At 29.3% G+C, this 19208-nt stretch overlaps 1 protein-coding gene across 1 annotated transcript in view; it reads right to left on the reverse strand.

Moving 5' to 3' along the window:
* The window catches only part of LOC106683434 (whirlin), a 305158-nt gene that overhangs the window by 192116 nt on the left and 93834 nt on the right, over window positions 1-19208 (reverse strand). Inside the window, exon 3 of the mRNA XM_067048756.1 lies at window positions 2505-2550. The gene's annotated coding sequence lies outside the window, so the exon portion shown is untranslated. The remainder of the gene's footprint in view (window positions 1-2504; window positions 2551-19208) is intronic.

Below are 19208 nucleotides of genomic sequence, written 5' to 3' on the forward strand. Positions count from 1 at the left end.
AACATATTATATTATATTAGAATTTTAAGAGCAATTGAATTGATTGTAGATCAATGATCCTTAATCTCTTCGAATTTGTTTTTAAAACATTTCTGGCGTATTTTTAGGTTAAAAAATTGTGATTTGCATTCTAGTTTATTTGAAGGGCAAGTCTTGACAATTAGGCAAGACACTTGTTTTAAATTTTTAATAGAGCAGTTTCCAAAAAATTCACATTTCCCATTGAATTTTTATGCTAATTATAATAATAATTATTATAATGATACAGGTAAATATGATTTATTTACTACAACATATTCTTAGAGAACAAACATTATAAATAGCTTTAAAGAGAAACATAGGAGTAATTCGAGTAAAGGTTTATTACAAATATGAGAAATAAATAATTTTATTTATCCATTACATCTGTATGTCAAAACATTAATTTTTTAGTCCTATTAATTTGATTCTAGTTTAATGATCAGCAATAAAAAGCTCACTGCTTTATGCGTCGTTTTAAAAACTTTTCTGGTACTATTTTTTAAAAAAATTTGGCTTGCCACTCAAGTAAATTTCAAAGATTCCGGACAAGAATATTATAAATGTAAATTTTTTAATAGAGCAGTTTCGAAAAATTCTAAAATTCTAATTAAGTGTTTTATGCAGATTATAATCCGTGATATTATAGATAAATGTGTTTTATTTATTGTGTTAAACAAATTAACATAGTAAATTGAGAGAAATAATGGTTCATGTAAAATTTCCAGTCTACAAAATTGTGGCTTGTTAAATTCTTGCCTTAAGCCTTTTCTTTCAATCAAAACTAAAACCACAGAACCACCCTATTAAATAAAATTCCAATTTCTTATTTAATTCATATTTAATTAATTCATATTTAAAAAAATAAATTTATTAAATTCCTTTTCTAAATATAATTTTAATAAACATGATGAAGATATATAGTGATATAAAAATAGAAATATATATACTGATTTATATTCGATCGGTAAAATATTATACGATTTTCTCCCATAGTTATAGATTTAAACCTAAATGATATACAAATGGTTGGTTTTCTAAATTGAATCAATCGTTTGAGAAACCCCAAAAAAGTGAACCTTCGGTAAACTCCATAAAATTGTAATTATATATTACAATAACTCATACCCCTAATTTTTGTATTTTAATGTATGTATTTAGAGTTCTGCTACTAGTGGCGTTTTGCGAAAAATGAATGACTTTTGGCCATGATCAGTAATCCTAAATAGTAAAACCGACTTTGGAATAAACGGAGATGAGGTGTTTCTCAAACGACTGATCCTAGTGTTTTGTTTATTTACACTAAATAACCTAAAGAATTATAGTTGTTCTAAAACAGGTCTGATAATCTGAGAACTCCACTGTTACCTCACGTAAGAGGCAGTCACGTAGATGAAGATTTAATCAGCAAACTAGTGCAGCAAGCCCAAGGGCAGGGCAAACTAGACACAAATACCTAATCTAAAGAACAATGGATTCACTTGCCTTCATATTTCTTTAACAGAATGATTTATGTTTAATCTAATTTAAAGATAAATGAGTAGAAATATTCAATTTAAAACGGAATTCAAAAATTTCTAGATTTTATTTCTTGATGTGAGTGAAGGATATGGAATGGGGTGAACTACTAATGTCTTTTTAAGTTTTTGTTATGGTTTAACTGTTCATGCAATAGCACTCATGGTTCGTCGTACTTACGATATTAATTGTAAACACTAATAGTAATTATGTAAAAAAATTAAATGGAAATCCTATAATTAATTGAATAACAAGGATTGGAATTCAAATCGGAAAGTTTTGGTCCGAAACGTTATCATATTTATGAATAAAATGTGGATGGAGTTTTGAGATATTTTTTTTAGAAATTACTACATTGATGAATATATCACCCTAAGAAACATAGTGTATACCACAGTTTTTGTATTAAATTTCAAATTTACTAAGTAAAAAAAAAATGGGTATATTCCGAAAACTAGTCAGGAAAATTAAAGAAAGAAAATTCCATTATTTATAGCAGTAAATATATTTATTAATAGCTTTGGTAATAGAAATAGTTAAGAACGGAGATCAATAAATGCTGACGAAATAGCGACATCAATGACACTGACGTTATCGCATACATTCTTTACTCATCAGCTCAAAGATATATTTTTTTTCACCAAAGCACTAATTGCATAAATTTGACAAGAACAAGTCACAAATTCTCAAGGCAGAGATATAAAATTTAAAATTTTCTTCAATTTATTTTAAATTCCTTAACTAACATCTTTAAATATAACTAATATACCAAATTATATTGGTTTAGTGAAAATTAATATGAATAAATTCCGTCTATCTTGTATGTATCATTTAATTTTCTTAAATCGAAAATACCTCATTTTGATTGGAAAGTACATATTGGTTGTTCTTGAACTAAGGTGAGAATTTACAATTAGACGTATAATGCTTAGTTAAATTAGAAATACTTGGATTTGTTTAATACTTACTATGGTTATGTTTTCTTATCTAGTCTAATTTCACAGGTTAACGATCCTGAAAATGAAAAAAAAAATAATAAGAAATATGATTGTGTCAAATTTAATTTCTAGAATACAAATTAGAAAACTTTTTTTTTTATTACGTATCGGCCACTAAGGACCGCGTGAATATCAATGGTTAGGCTTCTTAGGGAGTCTTGATTTTCTTTCTTCCCATCGCAGTTTCATGATCCTCGTCTCTCTTTCTTTTCTTTCTTCGGACCACTCCGTACCCATTTTTTTTCCTCTTCCAATATTGGTGAGATTTTTCAATGTTTTCCTATACGTATCTCTATCTAGACAGTCGGTATCTGAAATTTTAAGTCTCTTTAATTCCTCTCTCATTTGTATGTGTATCCTCCCATGTTTTTGTAGCAAAACATTTTTTAAAGATCTTCTTATTCAATCTTTCCTCCTTCATCCTCTTCATGAGTCCATAGAACATCAGCCTTCTGATTCTCATCTCAGTTTTCAGGTGTTTTTTTTCTGTAGATCTCTTCGTTACATCTTAGCCTGTAATCTGCTTGTGTTTTCCTGGGCCCATAGTATTTTCTTAAGATCCTACTCTCTATTTTTAGCAGCTTTTCCAAGTTGGGTAAGCATGTGGTGTCTACTCCAAATACAATCTCATGCCTCATCACAACGTTGTAATGCCTTAACATTGCATTGAAGGAGAGGTTATTCTTATAGTAAATTTTAGTTGCTCAAAAGCTTAAATTTTCTAATTTGGTGGTTTTAAAATAATATAATAAAAAGAAAACTTTTTATTATATAATTTTTATTAATTTTATATAATCAATCGATGATTTTTATAAGTCAGATTACGCAAATCCTATAATTGATAAATTACATTTGTTACCATCGTTTAACCAATTAAAGCAATGGATCTCTTCTTTATTAATTACTATTAATTTGTTAATTGCTTTTTCCTGATTTATTGCTATAATCAGATCGTTCATTGCCCTCAATTCTGATTATGATTTTATCCATTTTAAAGCTGTTATCACATTGAAATATTTATTAGTATAGCCAACTGAAGTTTATTAAAAAAACAAAAAGCTCATAGCGTTTTATTTTAAATACAAATTAATACCAAATATATTAGTTTAAAAAAATATTCAAGCATTAACTAATACAATTAGCTGCATAATTCATTTGTCTTGGCTGAGAAGAGGAAATGAGCCCAGTTCTTTGAGTAATCTGGACTTACTAGCAACAATATAGTTGGTTCTTCTAAATTTCATACATAGAAGAAGTTGTTTTGAAATTAATATATGAAAATATTGATAAGCCAAAAATCCCTGTTTTTTTGTATTAAAAAGAATGGTAATAACCATGGTCAAAATAAATAATAGAATTAAATTGACATTACAACTAAAATATGTTTCACAGTTTTAAATACAAAAGATCTTCTATGAAATGGATTCTATGGATGAAATGGATACTATCTCTTACCATAGAAGGAGTATATCTAATAGAATGCATCATATATCAAGTATTTAAATTGTTTAGAATGTTTCTATTAAAGTTTTTTTTAAAATTTATTCTTAACAGTAAAAAATGGTTTTCAGTCATATTTTATGACTCTGAATTATTCCTGGAATCTCTAAAAAAAATAAAGTAACTGTATATAAAAAAAAGGTAAATGATATATGATGATGATGATGATATTTATTTGAATTTTTATCAACGCATATAAAAGGTTAAAGATTCATAAGGTTTTGTGTAATCTATTCATATATTTTGTGATTTTTATGATTAACAATTTTTGTCTGATGTATTTTATTTTTGGGTTAAATATTATTTAGCAATGTCAAATCTGGAGTGTATGAAAAAATATCATCCAATGGACTAAATTCAATCTAATCGATCTCTTCCAGGATATTGTAGTTTTAACATCGTCACAAATATGTTATTTATATAAAAGAACATAACAATATAAAATATATATGACTATTATATGAATCCGTAAAACCAAGCATAGATTTGTACTGAGCTTAGCATACCGTAACATGACAAAGGCACAGACGACCCGGATCGTTCCCTTTCACTATCATGTTCGGACTACGGTCGCGGATTATCTCATCAAGTACAGTTAGCCCGCGAAAACACTGACCTCGTGAGCAACTAGCAACTGGGGGGCTCTGAAGCTATTTATAAAGTTATGTGCAAGTATAGGAATATTTTCATCCGTGTCAAAGAATGAATTTCGTAATTACGATCTGCATTGTGGTAACATATTTATTTTTTATTGCACTCTGCAGATCATTTTTTTAAATAATTAAAGCAAACCTAACATAGTTTACTAGTTTCTAATGATCATCCAAGTTCTTAGCAGCTTCCATCATACTTTTCAAAATCCACAAAATCTTGTTATTTTGAAAAAAAAATAATGTTGATTTTTAAAAAACTGACTTCAAGTTTAGTTAAGGAAATCAAGTAAAAAACAAAATCTTGGGAACTATTGAACGTATAAAACTGTATGAGTAATCTGATTTTAGCAAATTAATACTGCTTTAATTGCTTTTATCGTACGGTAAATATCTTTAATGATATTCAGGACTTGGTGAAAACTAGCAAACAATTTAATGCTTCTCAGTTCTTCAGCCAACAGTTTTGTTATTTGTTCTTATTTTTTATATGACCTTTTACAGCAAGAAATTTTGCGTAAATTGATACCAGCTAAGATTTTTGAAAAACAAAGATGGCGGCCAAAAAACAATATTTTACACGCAGAGATTTTTCTAGACTTAGTAGGTTGAAACAATACTAACAAAGAAAAAAGAAAATTCAAACTATATCTTTGTGGGTTTATTAGTTCAACCCGAAAATCTATATTTCACCCTAAATTCCTCAAAATTTATTTGATTCTAAGTGATTTTAACTTCGTACGTCTGCAGAAATCAAACATGTTTATTGTCTAAATATTGTTTTAAATTTAAAAATACCTGGCAGTAACTGTAGGAAAATTCAAAGGCATTATATAATATATCAGCTAAATTAATAAATATTTTTTAATATCCAAGCAAGGATCAAAGCTAAATTTTAAAAAATAATTTATATATTTGATTATTTTTTTCTTTGATATAAAGAAATATTTTGACATTTTCACGATTAACGATACGCCATAGACGTGTATTTAAATCAATCTATAAATTTTTCTGACTTTAATTAAATGTATACAAGTAAAAATCATGAGTTTTCGTATTTTGTTTTATAATAATTTATTTTATCAAATAAATCAAATGGTATCCTTATTAAGTCTCAACATTCTTTATTTTATCAATAGTCCAAAGTTTCAGCCACTTCGGGCATCCTCAAGGACAATCTTAAATATTAATTCACACTTCACATCAAAATTTAAAAAACTGTTTTACTGGCTATTTAGCCCAGGTCATTAAAATCAAGTCAAAATCACCCTATTTTTTTTTTTAAACCTTCATTAATTTTTAAAAATTTATTGTTAGATTAAAACTACACTATCCACTATTAGATAAACAAACTATTTGCAGCTAACAAACTATGAACTAAATAAATTTTGATGTGAGGTGTGAATTTATATTTAAGATTGTCCTTGAGGATGGCCGAATTGGCCGAAACGTTGGACTATTGATATAATAAAGAATGTTGAGACTAAACAAGGATACCATTTGATTTATTTAATAAATAAGTACCAGTCTTAATAATTTGAATAAATTATATAAAATAATTCATTCTATTAAAATGAGGAAAATAGAAATTAATTTTTTTTTTTTTATTTCAATTAGTCAGAAAAAACTATGTATTTACTTGTACTTGACATAATATATATTTTTAAGATTTATACATCCTTATTTCGCTCCTATAAAAATGATACCTCCAGAGTTTCTAATATAAAACTGTTATAAAAACTAACCAAAGATTGTAAAATAATTTTATATATCATAAACGAAGAAACGTGCTTAATGGTTTATATAACGTTATTTATTTGAGTAGAAGTTATGGTATGCAATTCAAAATAATTACAGCATGGCAAAGACCGATAAGAGAAAATGTAATTAAAAATATGAATAAAATGCATGTCCTAATATTTTCATGGATAGTCCTAGAAGCAATTATCTTTCTTTACCGAGAAAAGCAAAGAAGGAATTGTTTTTGTAACTATTAAATTCCTTCGAATTACCGGATCCTCTGTACCGTGTCCGATTGAAATGTTATTAATATTTTTACGGCTTAAACCTTCCGGTAGACGAGGTTAGGAAGTAAAGAAAATATAATTGCTTCTTAAATTAATCAATCTGTATGTTAATCAAAAGAGAAATCACTACAGAACTATCATTTTGGTTAATGATACCTTTCTGAAATCCGCTAAATTTAATGACACCCTGAAGAATGTATATACATGCACTATAATGCGATAATTCCTTCTAATTAAAAAAAAAATCTATGCAGGAGAGCGGTTGAACCGAACTCAAATTTTTTTCTAGAGCCAAGGAAGGCATAAATGTGATTTCACATACTTAAAAACCTGGCATTCGCCCGATAATATAAACAATTCAAAGCTGACAAACTTATATGATATATATATATATATGTTTATTGGAATTTACAACTACGCATTTAGTAAATTTGATGTATCTTATGGAGTGATACAGGCGTGTAGAGAAACTACTCATTGGTAGCACTCTAATGAAGTTTTTACATAGGAAGATCTCGTGGCCATCTTCTTTTCTGGCGCATCGAAGGATATTCAGGAATGGAAGAGGAAGCAAGGTTAGAAACTAATGGGTTTGGGTGGTTAGGGAGTTTGTAATGGAAGGAATGGTATCTGGTCGGGATAGATCGGTTACATATGTAACATTAAGGTCTTTATGTATGATTTTATTTGTGAAAAGTAAGGAGCATTGAGGATTTTACGAAGGATTTCGGATTTTAGGGATTGGATACTAGAGGAATTCGAAGGTTTAGTGGAGCCCCAAAGCTCAACTCTCTATGTCCAGATAGACCTCATTATTGTCATGTAGATCTTTTGTAATGTGTTGGAGTTTAGACCATTTGTCTAGTAAGTGCTGTAATAGTCGAAATCGACATGCAGTTTCCTGTCTTTTCAGTCCTGTGTAAGGATTCCAATTTAGTCGTTTGTCAAGAGGATCGGTTCTACAGGGATAAGAGCGGTAACAATATTAAAGTTACAGATATATTTTTAATAACATAAAACTAAAAAGCTATCTTATAAACTAGCACAATTTTCAGCATGACATAGAGCAGCTAGAAGCTCTTTTTACAGATTTAAACAAATTTACAAGAAAATTTTTATGTGTGACTGGAAGGGAAAAAAAAAGAAAAAACAACTTTGCTTTTTATAATACTTGATTTGACCTATAAAAGATACAAACTCCAAAGTTTCTAATAGAAAATGTTAAGCTTATCTGAAATGGATTAACTATGTTGAATTTTGGGATTAAACAGCTTGTCAATAAATATAAATTTATATTTAATGTATAACAGTCTTTAAATTACTTATTTATGAAAAATTATTAATTTTTTTTTTAATTTTTACTTTAAACATAATTAAACAAATTACTATTATTATACTTTTTTTATTGTTCTGTTTTTGCATATTTCTACAATATAAATATTTATTACTAATTTTTACATACATACAATGAATTATATGTATTTAATTAGCATTTTTACATAAACATTTTTTTACTAAAGCTGTATAAACCTTCTATTGCATATTATTCCAATATGTCAAAATGTGTAGAAATATTCACATATAATATATACTTGAAAACAAAACCAGTCAAAACCCTTTCAAAATTTAAGTAAGAATAATCATAATAATAAATTAGAATTAATAATGATTTATTTGTTTCGATTCACTCAGTCATTTTTGAAATAATAGAACTTTTTCCCTTGGCCTTGAATGAAACCGCTACTCAAATTACCCATCCCAAATGGACCACCCCGATGTTGATTGCTTATGCTTCCGCGCTCTCGGCTTATCTTGGCTATTCCAACACAATTAACGGTAAAGCAGAAATCTATTTAAGATATAGATTTTTTCTATTTTAAATTTGATTATTATACACGTTAAAGTACATGTGCATAAATTTGATGATGTTGGCATTTCATTTAATTATAACATAGAGAAATACATTTTATTCAAAAATCTTCAAAGGCTTTTCAACCACTATGGATCATTTTTTTCCTGCACTAAAATAAAAGAAATATCAATTTTGATTACAATAGGCAAAATTAATTACCAGATTTAAAAATTTTACAATAGCAAAATACAATTATATTGTAAATAACCAATTCACAATTAAATCAGCTTTTAATTTAGAAAAAATTGTAGAGTAAAACAAATCAAAACTATTATAATTTAAGGAATTATTCCAAGTTCAGATTTTGATTTTTATGAAAGGTGAAAACAAGCTGCTCTTCCCCAAAACCTCAAGTAGATTTTTTAGTTTAATAAACCGTCTAAAAAAAAGTTGATATATAATTTAATATATAACAAAATTCCTGAAGTTTAAATTAGTCTAATCTTATCTAATTAGTTATTATTTTTTTGTTGTTCGTAAAACGAAGAAATAGTATCTACTTAAATTAACCTGATTGATATAAAATGTAATATACGACAAAATGTCGTCAGTATTAATTTGCCTAGTCTTGATTGTTTGTGTATTTTTGTCCTACTGACATAAATAATAAATTTACTTTTTAATTATTTCGAACGCCTTTTTTTTTTTTTATAATTACCCCATAATTTTATTGATTCTCAAGTAAATTACTGATGAATTTCAGACATTAAAGTACTGGATTGAAGTACTGTTTTCAGATCAATAATTGCGGATGGTCAACCCAACACATAATTAACTTAATTCTCCAATAATTAATTAGTAAAAAAAATTATTAAAGAAGACAAAAAATAGTTATTCATTATGCCCCGAAGTAATTTTTGAAATTTCTAAGTATAAAGCTTAATTTCCAAAAGTATGGAAGTAGAATACGTTTGTAACACGTTCAGAAAACAAAATGGATTTGAAGTAAAATTTAATATAATAAATTAGTTGGAAAGTTCCATACTAGTACAAGCTATAAAGAAATTTAACGAAATACTTTTCTATAATATATCACCAACACATCTGTTTTGAATCAGAGATTGGTACAGTTTCATTTCAGAATGTTAGTTCTAGCCCAATAAACATTTCGTAGGTTTTTTCATTCAGATAGAAAATAATTTCCATTTAGCGATTATAATAAAAAGAATCTATGTTGTCTTAATTTTTTTTTTCACTTAAAACACCAACGTTTCAGCCAATTTAGCCATTCTCAAGGACGTCTGAACTTTAATATTACAGCTTAAACAAAGTTTTAAAATGTTGTAGGCTATTCTGCCTTTGTCAAATACAACTTAGTTAATTTAGCCTATATTTTTATATTCACTTATTATGTTGATAAATGTATGATTTAGATTGATAATATATGATTTAACAATGTATTTTTGATAAGTTGATTGATAATAGTAAAACAGATAATAATAGTACCACTACAAGGTAAGTCTATAATTTGTATATGAGCCCCAAGCCGATATAAATGCACGATTGATGCACCAATGAAACCAGGCATTGTTGGTAATGAGCCCGCATACAAAGCTGCCAGAGATGCTCTCCGCTCCCTCGCCGAGGCACCGCTGTTCTTACTCCATCAGAACTCAGTAGACTCTTTAAATTACAATTACTGGAAATATGGAAGGCCAAGTGGGCTGAAAGTTTTCCGAGTAAATTAAAAGGAATCAAAAGAGTAGTAGGTCAGTCCATGGGCAATATCCTACCGCAACAGCAGCAGGGAGGAAGTTGCTCTTACCCGCTTGAGCTAGCTCTCCTAACGCAATCTCACCTGATCAGAAAACTGCCTCCTCCAACGTGCCTATATTGTCAGTCCATTCTCACAATTAAATATATTTTTGAAGAATGTACTCATTTTTTGTCAGCAATAAACAGGATGGGACTGACTCCAAATTTATCAGAAGCTCTCACAGATGAGTAAGCAAAAGTTACATTAGTGTTGATTTTTTTAAAAGCACATCGCCTTCTTTCTAAATTATAACTCTTCTTTGATTTGATTATTATTTTTTTCTATTTATTTAATAATTATTTTTTACATTTGTATTAATCACGTTAATTTTTAACCTTTGTTTGAACCTCGTGCAAGTGTGTTTTAAGAAATGTGTGTGCGTGATTGTGTATTTGTACTTAATCATAACATATCATAGGCGTTGATAACCAAACGGTTTAACCCCTTAAAACAACAACAAATAAATAAGATAATAATAGAAAAAATTATAATAAGTGAAACACTAAGTTAAATCATCTATGCTGTGTTTGATAAAGGCAGAATGGCCTGCAATGTTTTATGCGGAAGATTTAAGTGAATAAAGGCGAAGAGATTAGAAGGATACTTTTTATTATAATTGATAAACTAAACCAGTTTCGAACAAGAAATTAAAATACATACGAAAATGTCCATGTTTAAATTACTCTAAAAATAGAAACGTGACATCTCCACACTAGGACTGCAGACAATATTTATATAGCATCAGGGCAAAGGCTTGACAGATGTTTAACTGAACAACCGTGGAAAAGCAGATATCGTCCGAGGCCAAGCCATTCATCGCAGTTGGTAGAATTGTTAAACAAACACCTGTGTCAACCTGAAGGTTTTTCACCTAGCTTTGAAATCTTAATGGAACTGGATTGAATTATGAAAATATGCAGTAAGGTTTAGACTATCATAGGTGAAACATAAAAGGTAACTTATAGAACTAGAAAATGATTTCTAGAATAATTTATTGGATCAACAATATATAATATCAATAAATAATATTGTTGTTGAATATAACTTCCATCAACTAATCAAATCATAAAAATGGATGCACATCTCCACTTCTTAGATTGGTGGTGTTCGTAGTTAATAATTTAATTGCATCCCAACCTCTCCAATCCCATATCACAACACTCGAAGAAAAGGAGGATTTATAAATCCCAACAAATCCCATCAAATCACCTTTATCCTTCGTCATAAGCCTACCAACTCCCCTACAGTCTCCTTTAATAATGTTGATCTTACCCATATCGACAAGATCCGCTACCTTGGACTACATCTGGACAAACGACTAACCTGGAATCCCCACACAAGTCTGAAAAGATAGGAAACTGGACGTCGATTTCGACTATTACAGCACTTACTGGAAAAACGGTCTAAACTTCCAATTCATTACAAGATCAATCTTGGAGCATTGGGGCTCCACTAAACCTTCGAATTCCTCTCGTATCCAAACTTAACAGTCCAAAATCCTTCATAAAATCCTCACTGCTCCTTACTTTGTCACAAATAAAATTGTTCATAAAGAACTTAATGTTCTATATGTAACCGATTTGGCCTGAACAAGATATCATTCGTTCCATTATAACCTAACCACCCAAACCCACTAGTTTCTAACCTTGCTTCTTCTTCCATTCTTGACAATCCTCCGAGGCGCCTGAAAAGAAGATGGCTAGTGCTAATGTAAAACGTTATTAGAGTGATATCAATGGGTAGTTTCTCTACACGCTTATATCACTCCATTATAACTGAGATCAAATTTACTAAATGCACCATAATGTACAGTTGTCAATAGCAATAAATAAATTTAAAAAAAAAAAAAAGATTGGTGGAAAATAAGTAATATATTCGTCGCAAATTTCCTTTTTACATTTTTAGTTTTCTACTTTATTTTGCTTTTTCATTTAACAATGTTCCTTGGATCATTAGACCTCTCATCTTCAGATTAATTTTATCAAGTAAAAAATATTGTCTATTGCCCACAATTCTTTATAATCTAATTTACGATTCGTAGTATTCTTCAAACCGCCTTGTTTTATTAATTACACACATTTTATTACTACTAGTGAATATTATCATCAATTATATTAAAATACTTAATTAACTAAATTAGGGATTTTTTAATACCTACAAGTATAGAACGGAATGTTTTCTTTTAGCGTTTGACCGACATACTCGAGAATTTAAGGTAACTAACTCCAGATAGAACCGAGTTTACTACCAATCAGTGCATGAAAGAAGCATCCTAAACCGGGTGAACGGTCCTGCTCAACTAGAAGTCCATTTTACGGCAAGGAGCTTGGCGAGAAATCCTCTTAGGTTCGCGAGGTTGCACAAGAGGAACCATGAATGTGGAGCAGCTGTCGGTCAAATAGAGTTACTTCGTGTCTAAGGATATCAATTTTATATACCACGAAGTGTACTACAAACATAACGTTGCCATAATTTAGTATTTTTATATCAAGGCTTTTCAAAATTAAATTACTAATTAATTCCTAGGACTGAATTTCCTTTAGATTAAATCACAGATATGTTAGTAACCAAAATAGTCAGGCAGAAATCATTTAACATTTTTTTCTTTTTTTAATCAATGAAGGCAATTATTTAATTAATCATTGTGATAATGGATGAATTCTCTTCAATACAACGTTCTGGGTGGTTCAGGCCTTCATGAGCCCTATAAACTATAAAAATATTCCAATATAAATAATATAGCGGCTTTTCTTTGATTTTGACTGAAGACTATGGGCTAAGTGCCTAACGGTAGAAGACCTCCAGGCCGACCAAGGGTGACGTACCTGGAATATGTTGACTAAGCAAAAGATTGATTGAGAGATAAAAATCTCCGCCAAGACAGGCGAACTAAACCGATGAAAAATTAAACGTGTACCAGTTTTGTTAGACGCTAAGGCATGTATATCGATTATTTTAAATAATTTGGTAGTAAAACATTTTATACTATATGTATATAAATAACAAAATAATTTATATATCCAAAGAGGTAATGTCAAATATAGTACATTGCTTTGTGTTACAGGGATGAATGAATGTACCACAAGTGAAGGAAATTATTTTAAATAATGTGGTTATAAAAAATGATAAAACTAGATGTATGATGTATAAATGACAAAGTTTCACTATAGAAATTGATGAAATTGACTAAAATGAATTACTGATAACATTAAAATATTTCTTACAATTTTAGGATAAAATTGTATATGAGTATGGGATAAATACCGAAACGTACAATTTTTACAAGTACAAAATATAGAATAGTAATAAATTCTAACTGGAAGTTTTCTTAACCTCAGCATTAAAAAATTAATATAATCAACCTCCTAGAAAAAAAAATCCAGAATAAATCATTTTTTATATACATCCAACCAAAACTGAGAGGAAAATAATTACGAGATATAGACAGCTATGCTGGCTGCTAGTGATGTTTTTATATTACATCTTAATTAATTATATTCTTTATCACGTTCAACCTCAACCCTCCATCTTCATGTTTCTTATTACTCAATTATATTTCTGGAGCTAAAGATTTTATATATTCAACAATATGTCTCGGGAATTACAAATAGAGACAATATAGTTTTACATAAAAAAAAAAGGTTCATGAAGTTCCACTCACAAGTAAAGGAGCAGTGACCTACAACTTGGGAAACTCAACTACAACCCGAAAACTGAAGCCCAGGCTGCTGCAGGAGATTCTGTTATAAGTTCTTTATTGTCAGTTCTGTTATTGTCACTCTAAAATTTTATTTTTTCTTTATATTCTTTTCGCTTCATCTTTTTCCTCAATTCACTTTCTTTTTTTTCCCATTAAAAGTCAATTATTTATTTTGTTAAATCCACAAAGGTCATTGTTTTTGTTATTTAATCTACTGATTTTTTAGGGGTGTCTTCTGTATGAGACAATAACCCCCCCCCCCCATAATCAATTGTTAAAAAAAAAATTTACCTCTTACATTAAATATGTAAGAGTACCAGGCCGATCTGGTATTAAATAAATAAAACAATATCTCTATTGGGTAGATCCCTAAAATGTCTCAATTTGAACTAATTTATTAATTATCCTCTTAAGGTAAGAGGAGAACGCTAACCACTAATACCCTCTCACAACAGTACTGTATTGCCTTATTTACCAATAACCCATCAATCGTTTAATTTTAGAAATACTTTCAATTTATATATATTAATATTTCGTTAATAAATAATAAAAACAATTTTTAACGTAGATTGCAAATTTTATTCAATGAACATAAAAGAGCAAAACTCCGTAAGAGTGTAATCTAATAATGTTTAAAATAACCGAGTTTTTATTGTGTTTTATAGTTTTTTCAAGATAATAAAATTAAAAATAAATTATATTGCATAATTAAAAAAATATATTATTTCACTTTATTTTATTTATGACGTAGATTATTTGAGCATGTTTAACAATCAAAAATATTAATTTTAATTATATTCTTAATAATTTAATGTATTCCATACCCTCGAAATAAAAAAATCTGAATATACATTTCCTTCTTTACAAAACCAGGTATTATTTATTAAAATATCAAGAATTTTTTTTCTTTTTTGTCTTTTGAAAATATACACAATATTACACAAATATCTGGATGTTTTCTTAAGTATTAACAGATATATAAGATTTTTTTTTTGTCACATATTATTGGTTGTTTTTTTTTATCGCAGAAAAATCTAGAAATAAGTTACATAGAGATCTGCTGAACGGGGCAGAACACATGCAAACATAATCTCAGAATACCTGAATAAAGATAAAGAAAAAAATACGATTACAATTTTTGAAACACTAGTGAATGTGCCAACGCCAGATTCCTCGACCCTGGTATCCATAACCTTTATTAGGAACTTAACCGCAGGCCATAGTAATACAATCCTAGTGGAAAAAGTATCAAATCACATTGCCTTGACTTTTGTCCTTTAGGACTCGCAAGGTTTTAATTTAGTCAAGTAATTAATCATTTATGATGAGAAGTAGAAAATAAAACCTAAACAAGAAGATATTGTACCAGATCGGCCTGGTGGACCGTTGTTGCTATGACTTATATTATATATATTTTTTAACAGTTAATTATGAGGGAGTATAGTCATACAAATGACACCCCTAACTTTATACAATGTTCTTATTAAAAGAAAAACAAATAATAATAAAATAAATATTTAAGAATAATGCTTCTTAATAAAAGAGGGAAGTAAAATTAATAACAAAAAATAATGATATTGGTACACTTAAATAAAACAAACAATTGCCTTCTAATAGTAAAAAAAAACAAGTTAATTTGAAAAAGGGAAGAGAGAATAAAAGAGAAAAATAAATAAAAAATAATAATAATGAATAAATAAAATGAATAATAATAAGTAAATAGAGGTAGTGTGACTATGCATTTATTTTATATTTATTAAAATTTTATAAAAGAATGTCCTGCAGCAGTCTGGGCTTCAGTCTTCGGGTTGAGGTTGGGTTTCCCAGGTTGTAGGTCACTGCTCCTTTAACTATCGGCAACTGGGAGTGGAACTTCATGCACCGTTTTTTGACATAATTCTCTATTGACTCCATATGTAATTCGCGATGCAATTGGCTATTTCTTATGAACCAAGTAGCATTAATTGCGATTCTTAGGACTTTATTTTGAAAAGATAAGAAGATATAACGAGACTGAAATATTATTTTATGTTGTAATGTTAAAAAAAAAATGATAGATCAGTATAGATGGACTAGGGGCAAGAATACGACCAGTTTTTTCAATAATGCAGTTTCGAAAAATTCTCCAATTCTTATTTAATGTTTTAGATAGTTCACAATCCATAATATTGTACGTAAATATATTAGAAATATTCCAAATTTTGGCTTGACACATTCTTCCCTCATGACATTCAAGATAATTAATTAATTTAATTAAATTTCAGAAAGTATTTATTCTCAGGGACGTTTGTTCTAGAATAAAATGATTTTTTCCATTTCATTCATTCAAAAAAAAAACTAATGGCGTGATTATTATTATATATAGCTTCTAAGGCGTCCAGTGAATGCAAACACACCACACCTTAACTCAGCATTCTCCACATCCCTAAAATACTTGTCCCGTTCTCAACAATGGCCAACTATTTTCCCACCCTATTGAGACAATAATGCTCACATTCCCACGGTATAATGAAGACTACATGTGGGGTATGTTTTCACTCTCACTGGCTATCATTTTCATTAACCTTTATTCCCAACATAGTAAAAGTATAGATACGTAGATGATATCGCAAAGGTACCTTGATAATTTTGGCACTTTGAATAGTGAAAATATGAGATACTTTGGAGATAGCATTTGGAAATACTCGGGTAGTAGCAATCTATTTAAAATCACAAATACATTTAAAGACCATCAACATTTTGAAAACCGAGAAAGATTCGTTTACCCGTTGCATTACAAAACCAGTCAAGTACATATTTAAAATTTTGTTTTTAAATTAACATTTTTGGAGCTGGTTTGTCATAAAATAAAAGATTTCTTCCAAAAACAGTAAAATTATATGTTATTTATTAATGAGGAAAAGATATAAATAATAAAAATTGTTGATTACATAAATAAAAAAATTAAAAATGCACTGTGCTCGTTTTAGAATGCAATACCTCAATTACTGAATTATCTTGGTGAATTTATTACCTACTTAAAAATATAACAAAATGTAATAACAAGTCAAAAATTCGAAGATTACATAAATTACAGCTTTGCACGTTAATTCCTAGGACATAATAATGCTGAAACTCTAACATCGGAACGATAAATAAAATATACATACTACGATACTTTTACATGAATACATTAAATGTACTACTGAACCTTTAACAATTATTGGCAACCGGTTCTTTTTGAATGGCTCTCGGTACTGAGGTACTGCCAAAGCATTCAACAGTTACCAAATTACCATATAACTACACGTTTGAGGCAAACGTTTTGAAAACTGCATCTGGTGTCTTGATTTTACATGAAGTCATATCTTTCCATTGTTATTTATTTATTTATAATATTCCCTTGTTTGGTAACGTTGTTGCCCCTTTTTAACTATTATTGAGGTCTTTTTGACACCAGATGTTATGTAAAGTTCTGGGTATTTGCATACATAATTGTGCATTACGACAAAGAGACAACATGGTCCAAAAAGAGGAATTCATATAAGTACAATCTATGTATATAATCAAGCCGCTGCTATAAAATGCTACGAACGCCTGGGCCCTGTTTCATAACAAAGTACAAAGTAATACTATTAATCTTGTAGTTTGTATATGGTACAATTTCACTGTCTTATACAATTCTGGCAGATAATTTTTTACTTTCAAACTCATGTAATATCACTGATAGTCATCCCAATCATGAAACAAAATTTATTAGTGCTTGTAATTTAAAGTTAGTGTACTTGTATTTATAGACTAATACTACTAGCTTTCATTATGGAACAGGCCACTGGTTGGTCGCATCCTACTGCTGACTGTCCAAATATGAGGTACCCATCCCTAGTGCTGATAGTTCATCTTTCTGAACGTTTAGCCCAACGTACTGACCAACTGTGGGGCAGATGTTCAAAGAATTGCTTAAGATAAATTTTAAAGAATTACAGCTACATCTGAGTATGCTTGCAGATTTTTAATTTTTTTTTTTATTTATAATTTATATGTGTATATTATACTGCGTAACGTACTCAACTAAAGACAAGAAAATATATGTTTAACCTAAAGCCCTTATATTTAGCGAATAGAGCAAGAAGACATCCTGATCCAACAGGTTACTTACGCGTTCTAACTGAAGGTAAAAGAGGGAGGTTTCATCTCGTGAGTACATTCCTATTCGAATTCGAACTAACTTAATAACACTAGGATATTTTTTGTACCCTGGCTAACTTAGAATGAATACTGATAGAAAAAAAGTACACAATAGGTCTGTACCAAAACGTCTTTAGACTATCATCAAACTGGTTTGGCAATCTGTTTTGAAACAGAGAACCCATAATGCGCTTAACGCCTGCAGGTTCATGATTGTCAAAACTCGTATTGGAACAAACCTAATATGTATCCTTAATTAATCCTTAATCCCCAGAACTAAATGGACTATAGCCCTCCCGGACGACATCCGCTCACTCCTTTCACTCAGACGGACAGTAGACCTTGACCTCGTTGGTACCTGCCGGCTGAGAACTAAGCATCACTACCATCAATTATTGACCTTTCACTTTCCAGGATCTCTGTGCTACTTCTCCAGCCTCATACCAACGGCCCAACAACTAAGTTATAAAGCTCTATAGATGTTCCCAAGGATGTAAACAAATCCGCATTAATTCAGTTATGCAGTCCTTGAGCCGATAACGGTACATCGTGTTTTCACCTCCTAGCTGAACTGGCTTAGCAGTAATCGAATAATTACCTCTATCGGCAAAGGTTATCTACTCTCTCTGTTTACTAAGTATGTAAAATTGTGTTTTACAACTAAGAATGCGTTTAAAATAACGAGTGAAAAAACTTGTGTAAAATTTTCTCCAACCTTTTGACTAAACATCTAAATTATTTCATAAGATACAAAATAACTATAACTTTTTGATAAATATAATTATGATGATAACGAATTCAATTTATATTGTAATAACACTAATTGTGACGTGACAATGAATGTGCTCGGTGAGCAGTAATCATATTAGACATACTGGAACTACATTGATAAAAAATCACAGAAATTACTTAAAATATAATTTTATTACGGTAGAAAGAAATGGAATGAGCATCGTCATAGC

This window comes from Halyomorpha halys, unplaced genomic scaffold, assembly GCF_000696795.3.
Source record: "Halyomorpha halys isolate HHAL.00 unplaced genomic scaffold, Hhal_1.1 Scaffold483.1, whole genome shotgun sequence".
Classification (NCBI taxonomy): domain Eukaryota; kingdom Metazoa; phylum Arthropoda; class Insecta; order Hemiptera; family Pentatomidae; genus Halyomorpha; species Halyomorpha halys.